Consider the following 10,417-nt stretch of genomic DNA (forward strand, 5'->3'; position numbering starts at 1 on the left):
CACACGGGAGTCGGCACAGAGGAAAGAAAAGCGGTGGCTCTGCTTGGCTGCTTTTACAAACTGGGGGCAAAGCTGCCTTGCGGCAGAAAGGCGGGCTTTTTTAAAAAGGTGGGCTTGCAGAATTTCCCAGTTCAGGATTGTGTGATTTTCTTTCCCAGCTTCGTTGCCTGGTAACTATGTTCATGCCTGTATTGAGGGCAAGATGGCGGGCCACTCATTACTGCCACCCTAGCAAGGTCATATAGTGGTCAAATCTTAATCAACTGCACATGCTGGTCAGTAGTTTCAAGGAAGCAGACAGAAGGGAGACAAATCAGTGGCTTCTGTGTTTTTGAGTAGGGAGTGGAGAGATGATGACATTCTTTAGGTCCGTTTATCTGGCAGTCCTTCTGGTCACCTGGTCTTAACTTGCCTTCCTGGTCACCTGGTATTTTTCCATTCTAGGCCCAAGACTCAGTGAGAAAGGATAGTAAGAAACCAGGAAAATTCCTTAGCTAGTGGAATGGGGAAACGGAGACAAATAGCCCATTCAAACTGACCTCATCCAGCACCCTGACTCACCTGCCTCCCCCTCCTTGCGCATCCACTCCCTTAAGCATTAAGCCCTCAGGACAGTGAGGTTCTGATCAGCATCAAATAATGTGAGGAATAAAGCCTCAGATCTGTTGACCACAGAGACAGGATTTTGGTCAAACTAGAGACACATCTGGGCCTCAGTTGTATTTCACCTCCAGGCCCAGAAAAGCAGCAAAACCAGACAGCGATACCATGGCTGACATCAGGACCAGATGCAATGACCAATGACTCCCTACCCTCGCACCAACCAATCATTAGAGACCACATCCCTGACCCGATATGCTCATTTGGTGAATCAGCATATTAAAGGACACACCTGGAAAGTTGGTGAATATTCTATTGAGATGCTCCTCTGAGAGCTCCCCTAAAAGTCCTGCCTTTAGAAAACAAATAAAAACCCTTAAGACAAAGGACCCAGTGCATTCTCATTCTCTCTCTCTCTCTCTCTCTCTCTCTCTCTCTCTCTCTCTCTCTCTCTCACACACACACACACACACACACACCCCTTCTTTCTTTCTTCAGGCATGTATCATTGCTTTCTTTCTCCTAAGCTCTAAGGGTTACCATGAAACTTGAACCAGGGGACCAGTGGGCAGTGTCAGCTTGTCCTGGACTAATTCCCTGAACCTGTCTCTAAGGACCCTTCTTTTGCCTCTGTAACTTGTTTCCTGAGTCCATGCAGCCTAACTGGTTCACTTCTTCTGCCTCTGACTTTCTTTCTAAAAGCCCAAGACAGCTCTCTGAGCAGCCACTCAGATCTTCTCTTGGAGCATACTTTCACTTGGTGTGCTAAACAAACTTCCTCTTGCATTAGAGTTCTTGGCTCTGAATTCTTTGCTGAATTCAAGAACCGAGAGCCAACATTACTACTGATACCACACTGTCCCAGTAGCTAATCTGTCTAGCCTGGTAACTTTGAGCTGATAGCTATAAAAAAGGGGGGAGGGCATAAGAGGTGCAGAAATTTGAGAAGAAACACAGATTGTGAGCTGATTGAAAGTATGTCACTTCAAAGCTTCCTTTGAATTTCCATAGGGATGTGATCGGAGAGAAAACATTTTTTAAAGGGCAAGTGTGTGTCGATTGGAGCAGAGGTTCAGAGACATGCATCCACTCTATTGTTTCCTTTACAGAATGTCCTTTCTGACATTCTCCCTGGGAAGTAGGGAACCTAAAGATACTGTGCTATTTTGTATTGTATTGTTTTGTATTTTTGGCCGAATGGCACAATAATAAAGTTAGCTGATCCTGAAAATGATTTATGCAGTTGAGCCCAAGCTCCTATACACTTATTTTTAAAAAAAATCCTTATTATTGAAAGTATTACATATGTCTCCCCCCCCCCCCCCATCCCATACACTTCTTTACAAACAAAATGGAAAGGAATCCTGAAAGTAAAGCAACCACAGGAAAACCTTGCAATCCATCTTCATACTTCCAATCATCTCTGATAAGTCAGGGTCCAACCCAATCATCAGCATACAAATACGATAAAGGCCATAAAAATAGTTTTTAAAATGTGGGTAACCTCTTGGGGGTTTTAACAATGCCAATCGCCAACTGAAATGTTGTGATGCAGCTTTCTAGTCCATGCACCTTTAAACCATCGTGACTCTTGTTTGTCTCTTGTTCCCACTGTTTTCTGGGGCCTCTCTTGCTGAAATGATTTCAATTAGAGCCTGGAAGGGCTTGCCTCAGAACTCTAGCGCGGCGCTTGCCAACGTGGGAATTGGTTTTAAACACTGCTGTTTTTCATCCAAAAAAAGTCCCCCCTCCCTGCCCTTGCATTAGAAGAGATTATTCTCAGACAGGCATTTAGCTGATTTTTAATGTCAAAGAAACTTAATTTGCAAACTCGTTAGAAACTCTTTAGTAAAAGCTGCCTAGTAAAACAGATGATTAATATTGGTAAGCTCCTCATTTGCATGTTAATTAGTCTCTATACTCAACTAATTAAAACTGCACTGCCGGTTTTAGGACTTCCTTCTAGACTGCTGGTCTTGTTTCTATGAACAGTGATACCCTACTTAACGACAGGTGTATGTTCTGAGAAATGCGTATGGAAGCCATTTCATCATTGTGCGAACATCACAGAGTGCCCTTACACACCGGGATGGTACAGCCTCCTACACACCCGCTCTAAGGTCTCGCCTATTGCTCCAGGCTGCAAACCTGGGCAGCATGTTACTGTACCGAATACTGTAGGCAACTGTGACACAATGGTAAGAATTTGTGTATCTAAACATATCTAACCATAGAAAAGGGACATGAAAATACAGTACAAAAGGTAAACAATGGTGCACCTGTGTAGGGCCCCTGCCCTGAATGGAGCTGGCAGGGCTGGAAGCTGCTCTGGGGAGTGAGTGTGAGTGCCTGGGAAGGCCCCGGACATGACTGCACTAATACAGACTTTATAAACACTGTACACTGAGGCTACACTCAATTTATAAAACAACACGATATTAAATCAAGCACAAGAGAGAATGATGCAGTCAAGAGACTTGGTAAACATGAGATGTACGAGGCTGCTGCCCGGCCTAATATGGCACACTATTTTATAGCAACATTTTTTAATTTTTAAAAAAATATATATTTTATTGATTTTTTTACGGAGAGGAAGGGAGAGGGATAGAGAGTTAGTAACACTGATGACAGAGAAACATCAGTCAGCTGCCTCCTGCACACCCCCCACTGGGGATGTGCCCGCAACCAAGGTACATGCCCTTGACCGGAATCAAACCTGGGACCCTTGAGTCCGCAGGCCGACGCTCTATCCACTGAGCCAAACCCGTTAGGGCAGCAATTTTTTTTTATAAGTAGAAAGAACCCACTCTAAAAGGATGATTAAATGTACATATAGTATATACATACACCAGCAACACAGTCGCTTATTACCATTTTCGAGTACTTGTACTGTACATAGTTGTAAATGCTATATTTTTATACAGTTGGCGGTGCAGTGGGGTTATTCACACCAGCAGCACCACAGCACGTTAGTAGTGGGTTGCACTGTGACCTTACTACAGCTACAGTGTTACTAGGTGATGGGAATTTTTCAGCTCATTTTCTTATGGAACCACTATTGTATATGTGATCCGTCATTGACCAAAATGTTGTTATGTGGCACTTGACTGTGCAAGCATGTATTTTAGCTAAAATAAGGCTTACTGGGACAGCTGGGGTCTGGAATTCTCTCTCCACAGTCTTTTACCCTCCCATAGGCTCCTTGGGCCCTCTATCATGGTGGTAGCTTCGTTCCAATGCATCCAGTCTATTATGCCTCCTTTCTGACATTCTCCCTGGAAGTAGGGAACCTAAAGGTATTGCATTAATGTGTATTGTACTTGTTGCAACCTCCTTCTAATACGACTTTCTCTCCTACAGAGGCTTAAACAAATGAAAGACTACTATATGTTTATTGGACCCCCTTGCAATTAAGGTTCTTCATGTGACTTAGCTTCATCCAATCAGATGTGCACATTGAGGAATGACTTTGAAACTATATCAAGTGGGAAAATAGGCAACAGCTTAAAGGGCCTTGACTTTGGCTGGTGTGACTCTGGCAGCTGTAGCACACCTCTCGGGCCAGCAGACCTGGTTGGAGTCATGTCCCAGATGCATGGCTTTGATGGAAGGCTCTCAGAGGCTGCAGTAGGTGTGGAATCTTCTGGGCTCCTGGCATTCCAAGGGTAGCAGAGGGAGCAGTTCCCTTGGCCGGTCTATGTTGGCATCGGGGAGCCATTATTCCTGGAGGTCTAAAGCTTGTTCCTTTAGCTCTTTCAGGACTTTCGAAGGACCAAGTTCCCTTTGTGTTTCAAGTAGCCAGAGTAGTTACTGTTTTCTGCACCAAACCCTGATGGACAGATTTCCTCCCAGGGTAATTAAGTAGTTTACACGGGACACTTTGTGTAAAAGTGACTGACACTTAGCGTGAGTACTTAGTAAATCCTAATTTTCCTCCTCTTACAATGTGTATATACAAAATCACCCAAATGTTTTGAAAAATTCTGATAACTTCTCTCATAGTTTTTCGTTGACATGTAAACACCATCTGGTTTTTAAAAAAATATTTTCAATTGATTTTTAGAGAGAGAGGAGACAAAGAGAAACATTAATGTGAGAGCAGTATCGATTGGCTGCCTCCTGCATGCCCCCTACCAGGGATGGAGCCCACAACCCAGGAATGTGCCCTGACTGGGAATCAAACTGGCAACCTTTCAGTGCTCAGGACAACACCCAACCAACCAAGCCACACAGGTCAGGGCTGTAAAAGCAGTCTTTAATCAAAACCTAGACTCACACCAATACATTAACGTAGAAATAAATAACAAAATGCAAAATACAACCATCTCTTAATCATTTTTTAAACGAAGACTTATTGACCATGTATTAAGATTAAGCCCCTGATCCTACCTTTGGGCAGATCATTTTATCTTCCTGAGTCTCAGTTTCCTCACTTTAAAAATGAAAGAGTTTGATGACATAATTTCTAAAGGTTTTTTCTTTCCTTGCTTCAAAGTTGTGTGCCCTTTATATCATCAAGCAATGCAATCCCACATTTGATTTATACTGTGGACGAAAGGGGCCACATGCTAACCTGACAAGCTCAGGGAAGGCCTGCATAGCCCCTCTGCTGCCACTGGTCGCTGCCACCCCCCATCCCTCCCTCTGCCTGCTGGCACACGCCAGCCAGCTCTGCCTCCCACGAACGGTTGTCCAGCCGTTTGGTCGATTTGCATATTATGCTTTCATTATATAGGATTTTATAGATGCAGAACTGAAAGCTTATTAATCTTGAGTGTCTTGACCAAAGTTGTTCAGCTTGTCATTGGTAGAGCGTGGCTATGAGCTTAGGCAGGCTAGCACTTGGTGTGGTCTATAGCCGTTCACTTCCTAGGGCGATGGTACTGAGGGGGAACCTTGACTCTGCCTTAATTGGTGGGGAAAGTCAGTTGTTTGCCTACTTAAAGCCATGTAAGTAACAACTACAGTTAGTGTCCCCACAACCGATTCTGCCCATACGTGCCCCGTGTCACAATGACTGGGAACCACTAACACGGAGACTTTGTGGGGCAAATAGAGGAATGAATGAAGTGGTCTGTGCATCTGAGAACAGCTGTGGTGTGGACACACCCTTTCCGACCCTTTTTATCTTCCTCCCAGAGCTGAGGACTTTCTGACCCCGTTTTTATCAGGGTGGTGGGATGGGGAACCACTCCATATTTCTGTTTGAAACATAATTTTTAATGTTATGTAGATATGTGTTTAAAATGTATGTTTTTGGGGGGCAGAGTATGGCCATTTAAGAAACCGGAATCATTTTTACAAGTGAACTGGATGCCTGCTGAATTAATGAGGAGAAAAATTGTGAATCTAAGCAATTAATTATTAAACACCTACCAGCCAAATATAGTACCTGTGGGCAGAGGGGGCCTCCCCTTTGAGGAGGTAAAAATTAATTGCAAAAACAGAGCTGCTGGGAAGTCACACTGGGAAGCATGGGGTGCGCAAAGCAGTGGTCCTTTTCTGTTTGCTGCGCCACATTAGAAGAAAGGTGGAGATCTAAGGGAGAAAGGTATTTAAAAACTCTTGGGAAATGCGTTCAGTGAGTTCGCATGAAAAAGAATAGGTGATCATGGAAGCCGGGGAGGAAGCAGGTAAGGGGATGTTGACACTGGGTTGCAGGGAGCTCTGTGAGTCCTGAAAGAGCACAGGTGTGGCACACAGTGGATGTTCCAGAATAATGAGGATAATCATCTAGGCCCTGGCCGGGTAGCTCAGTTGGTTAGAGAATTATTCCAGTCTGCCAAGGTAGCTAGCAGGTTTGATCCCATCAGGGCAGATACAAGAATCAATGAATGCATAAATGGGTGGAACAACAAATCGAGAGGAGAAACCAAGATGGCGGCATAGGTGAAACACCTAACCTGCAGCCGGGCACAACAATTTCAAAGGCACAACTAGAGGTCAGAACGGACATCGTCCAGAACCACAGGAGAGCTGGCGGACTGAAATGCCCACAGCTGGGGGGAAGGAGAAGGCCACGGGGACAATCGGGGGAGCCGTAAAAGCCTGAGGTATGGAGAAACTGGCGGAGACAGGAGCACGCGCGCCTGCGGGGAGGATGGAGCCGGAGAGGAAGGGGCGGCTGACGGCCTGGCCGGCGTTCACTGGCAGGAAGGAGATAAAGCCTCCGGATTGCGCTAAGCGCCGGCTCCGACTGCACTGAGCGCCAGTTCCGGGCGAAACCCTGGGAAGCCAGGCGCAGGCTGGGGGAATGAATCTGGGCTGTGGGGCGCAGGCACAGAGGAGCGGGGGAAGGCAGAGCTCCAGAGGCGCGCACGGGAAGGGGCGCAAAGGACGGACTGTTGCCTGCGCCACTGAACTGCCCTAGCGGGAAGGAGACATAAGCTCAGGACCGTGCTGAACCCCAGTTCCGACTGCACTGAACCCCAGTTCCGGGCGAAACCCTGGGAAGCCAGGCGCACGCTGGGGGAATGAATTTGGGCTGTGGTGGCGGAGGCACAGAGAAGCGGCGGCTCCAGACGCGCGCACTGGAAGGTGCGCAGAGGACGGACTTTTGCCTGCGCCACTGGGTGGCCCTGCTGGGAAGGAGACAGGGACGCCAGACTGCGCTGAGACCCAGTTCCAACTACACTGAAACCCAGTTCCAGGCGAGAATCTGGGAGTCCAGATTCATTAGGGGAGGGACTGGACTGTTTGGCAGTGGGCGAAACTCCAGGGCGCGTTTCTCTCAGAGGTGTTTGCAAGGAATACAGAGGGACACAGACACAGGAGCCTCATAGGGCGGGGCTGACAGGAAGCCAAGGTTGTAGGCTCCACCCTGTAGCTCCGCCCCAGCCAAGCTGAGCAGAAGCTTTTTCCTGCTGAGCGCCTCAGGTAGTGGCTGACCCACACTACATTGGAGACCCAGAAACGAGGGCATCTAGTGGTTGGTGGGAGATGACACCAGATTTCAATCACTTGCATAAGGGAGGCATTCTAGAGGCAGACTCAGTGAGCGCCAAGGCATTGCTGCATCAAGACCCGGCCCACAAACATGTCTCCTGCACAGCAACTCTTCCTATATAGACAAAGAGGGTCCTCACGGCCAATTGGCCTGGAGGACAATTCCTCCCAGTGACACCAACAACAATCAAGACTTAACTGTACAAAGGAGGACCAAGATGGAGACATAGGGCGGCAGCCTGATTGTTGCCTACCACAACAATATTGAGACTACGACGGGAGAGCAGAACAGACACCAGCCAGAAAGACCGGGGGGCTGGCTGAGCAGATGCTCTACAACTAGAATAAAAGAGAGGGGTACGCAGGATGATGCTGATGCCGGTGACCCAAAGTCCACACTTTAAGAACTATGGCTCAGGCGACACAATGGTGGCCTGGAACGTGCTCGGCGCAGTTCCCCCGGCGGTCTCCGGCTGAGGGGACGGCTCCACTCGCTGCCGAGCATGGACAGACGAGCCCCTGGGAGACAGGGGGTGGGAGACTCCGTGCTTGCTGACCTCCGAGTCCTTCAAGAATCTCAATGCCCCGAAGTGGCCAGGTGCGCACGCTCAGCGACTGGCCACCGTTGCAGACCCAAGGGCCGATGCAGCGACACCGGACCAGCCCACCGCCGGGCACCGGGCACACCGGAGCCTTGCCGAGCCCGCCGCCCAACGAGTTCTGCGGCAGCCGCCCTGGAGCTCTGAGAAAATGACCGAAGGAATTGCTGAGAGGGAATTGACCAACAGGAATTGGGATCAAGAAGACGAAACCCCGCTGAGACCCGAGTCCAGGCGAGCCTGCGAGCCTCTGGGCTCAGATGTGGTCACACGCCTCTGGGTCTAGGTGAGGCCTCATGCCCCTGGGTTTGGGTGAGGCCACGCGCCCCTGGGTCCAGGTGAAGCTGGATGCCGGGTTCGGGTGAGGCCATGTGCCCCTGGGTCCGGGCGAATCTGAACCCTGGGTCCGGGTGAGGCCGTGGGCCCCTGGATCCGGGTAAGGCTGGGTCCCGAGTACGGGTGAGGCCGTGAACCCCTGGATCCGGGTGAGACCACGCGACCAGGGGTCTGAGAGAGGTAACGCGCCCCTGGGTCCGGGTGGCTTCGTGCACCTAGGTCCAGGTGAGGCCATGTGCCCCTGGGTCTGAGAGAGGCCACGCACCCCTAGGTCCGGGCGAGACCATGTGTCCCTGGATCCGGGTGGGGCCTCATGCACCTAGGCCCGGGTGGGGCCGCGTGCCCCTGGGTCTGGGGGAGGCCAGGCGTCCCTGGGTCCGGGTGAGACCGTGTGTCCCTGGATCCGGGTGAGGCCTCGTGCGCCTAGGCCCGGGTGAGGCCACGTGCCCCTGGGTCTGGGGGAGGCCAGGCGTCCCTGGGTCCGGGTGAGACCGTGTGTCCCTGGATCCGGGTGAGGCCTCGTGCGCCTAGGCCCGGGTGAGGCCACGTGCCCCTGGGTCTGGGGGAGGCCAGGCGTCCCTGGGTCCGGGTGAGACCGTGTGTCCCTGGATCCGGGTGAGACCTCGTGCACCTAGGCATGGATGAGGTCACGTGCCCCGGGGTCTGAGAGGCCAAGCATCCCTGGGTCCGGGTGAGACCATGTGTCCCTGGATCCGGATGAGGCCTCGTGCACCTAGGCCCGGGTGAGCCCAAGTGGCCCTGGGTCTGGGAGAGGCCAAGCGTCCCTGGGTCCGGGTGCGACCATGTGTCCCTGGAGCCGGATGAGGCCTCGTGCACCTAGGCCCGGGTGAGGCCACGTGCCCCTGGGTCTGGGAGAGGCCAAGCGTCCCTGGGTCCGGGTGAGACCATGTGTCCCTGGATCCGGGTGAGGCCTCGTGCACCTAGGCCCGGGTGAGCCCAAGTGGCCCTGGGTCTGGAAGAGGCCAAGCGTCCCTGGGTCCGGGTGATACCATGTGTCCCTGGATCCGGGTGAGGCCTCGTGCACCTAGGCCCGGGTGAGGCCACGTGCCCCTGGGTCTGGGAGAGGCCAAGCGTCCCTGGGTCCGGGTGAGACCATGCGTCCCTGGATCCGGATGAGGCCTCGTGCACCTAGGCCCGGGTGAGCCCAAGTGGCCCTGGGTCTGGGAGAGGCCAAGCGTCCCTGGATCCGGGTGAGACCATGTGTCCCTGGATCCGGGTGAGGCCTCGTGCACCTAGGCCCGGGTGAGCCCAAGTGGCCCTGGGTCTGGGAGAGGCCAAGCGTCCCTGGATCCAGGTGAGACCATGTGTCCCTGGATCCGGGTGAGGCCTCGTGCACCTAGGCCCGGGTGAGCCCAAGTGGCCCTGGGTCTGGGAGAGGCCAAGCGTCCCTGGGTCCGGGAGAGACCATGTGTCCCTGGAACCAGGTGAGGCCTTGTGCAACTAAGCCCGGGTGAGGCCACGTGCCCCTGGGTCTGGGAGAGGCCAAGTGTCCCTGGGTACAGGTGAAGCCAGATCCTGGGTCCGGGTGAGGCCGTGCGCCCCTGGATCCATCCGGGTGAGGCTGGGTCCCAGACCCGGGTTAGACCACGCGCCCCTTGGGTATGGGTGAGGCCATGTGCCCCTTAGTCCGGGTGACGCCGTGCCCCTGGGTTCGGCCGAGACCAAACCAGAGGGAGTCGGACCTCCATTACCACCATTTGTCCACCATCCAGAGCTGAGGGGTCAGTGCTGACATGTACACATAAGGAACTACTGGACATTGAAATTGGGTCTCAAAAGAACTGTTGGTCCAGGGGGAAGCTCGCTACAGATTGATTCATTTGCCTGTCAGCATAACTATTATTGCTCATCTCACATTCAGTTCTTATTAGTATATATCTAGTGACATATGATCTCGCTCATCTAGGGGAAATGAT

The sequence above is a fragment of the Eptesicus fuscus genome, chromosome 22, assembly GCF_027574615.1.
Source record: "Eptesicus fuscus isolate TK198812 chromosome 22, DD_ASM_mEF_20220401, whole genome shotgun sequence".
Lineage (NCBI taxonomy): Eukaryota > Metazoa > Chordata > Mammalia > Chiroptera > Vespertilionidae > Eptesicus > Eptesicus fuscus.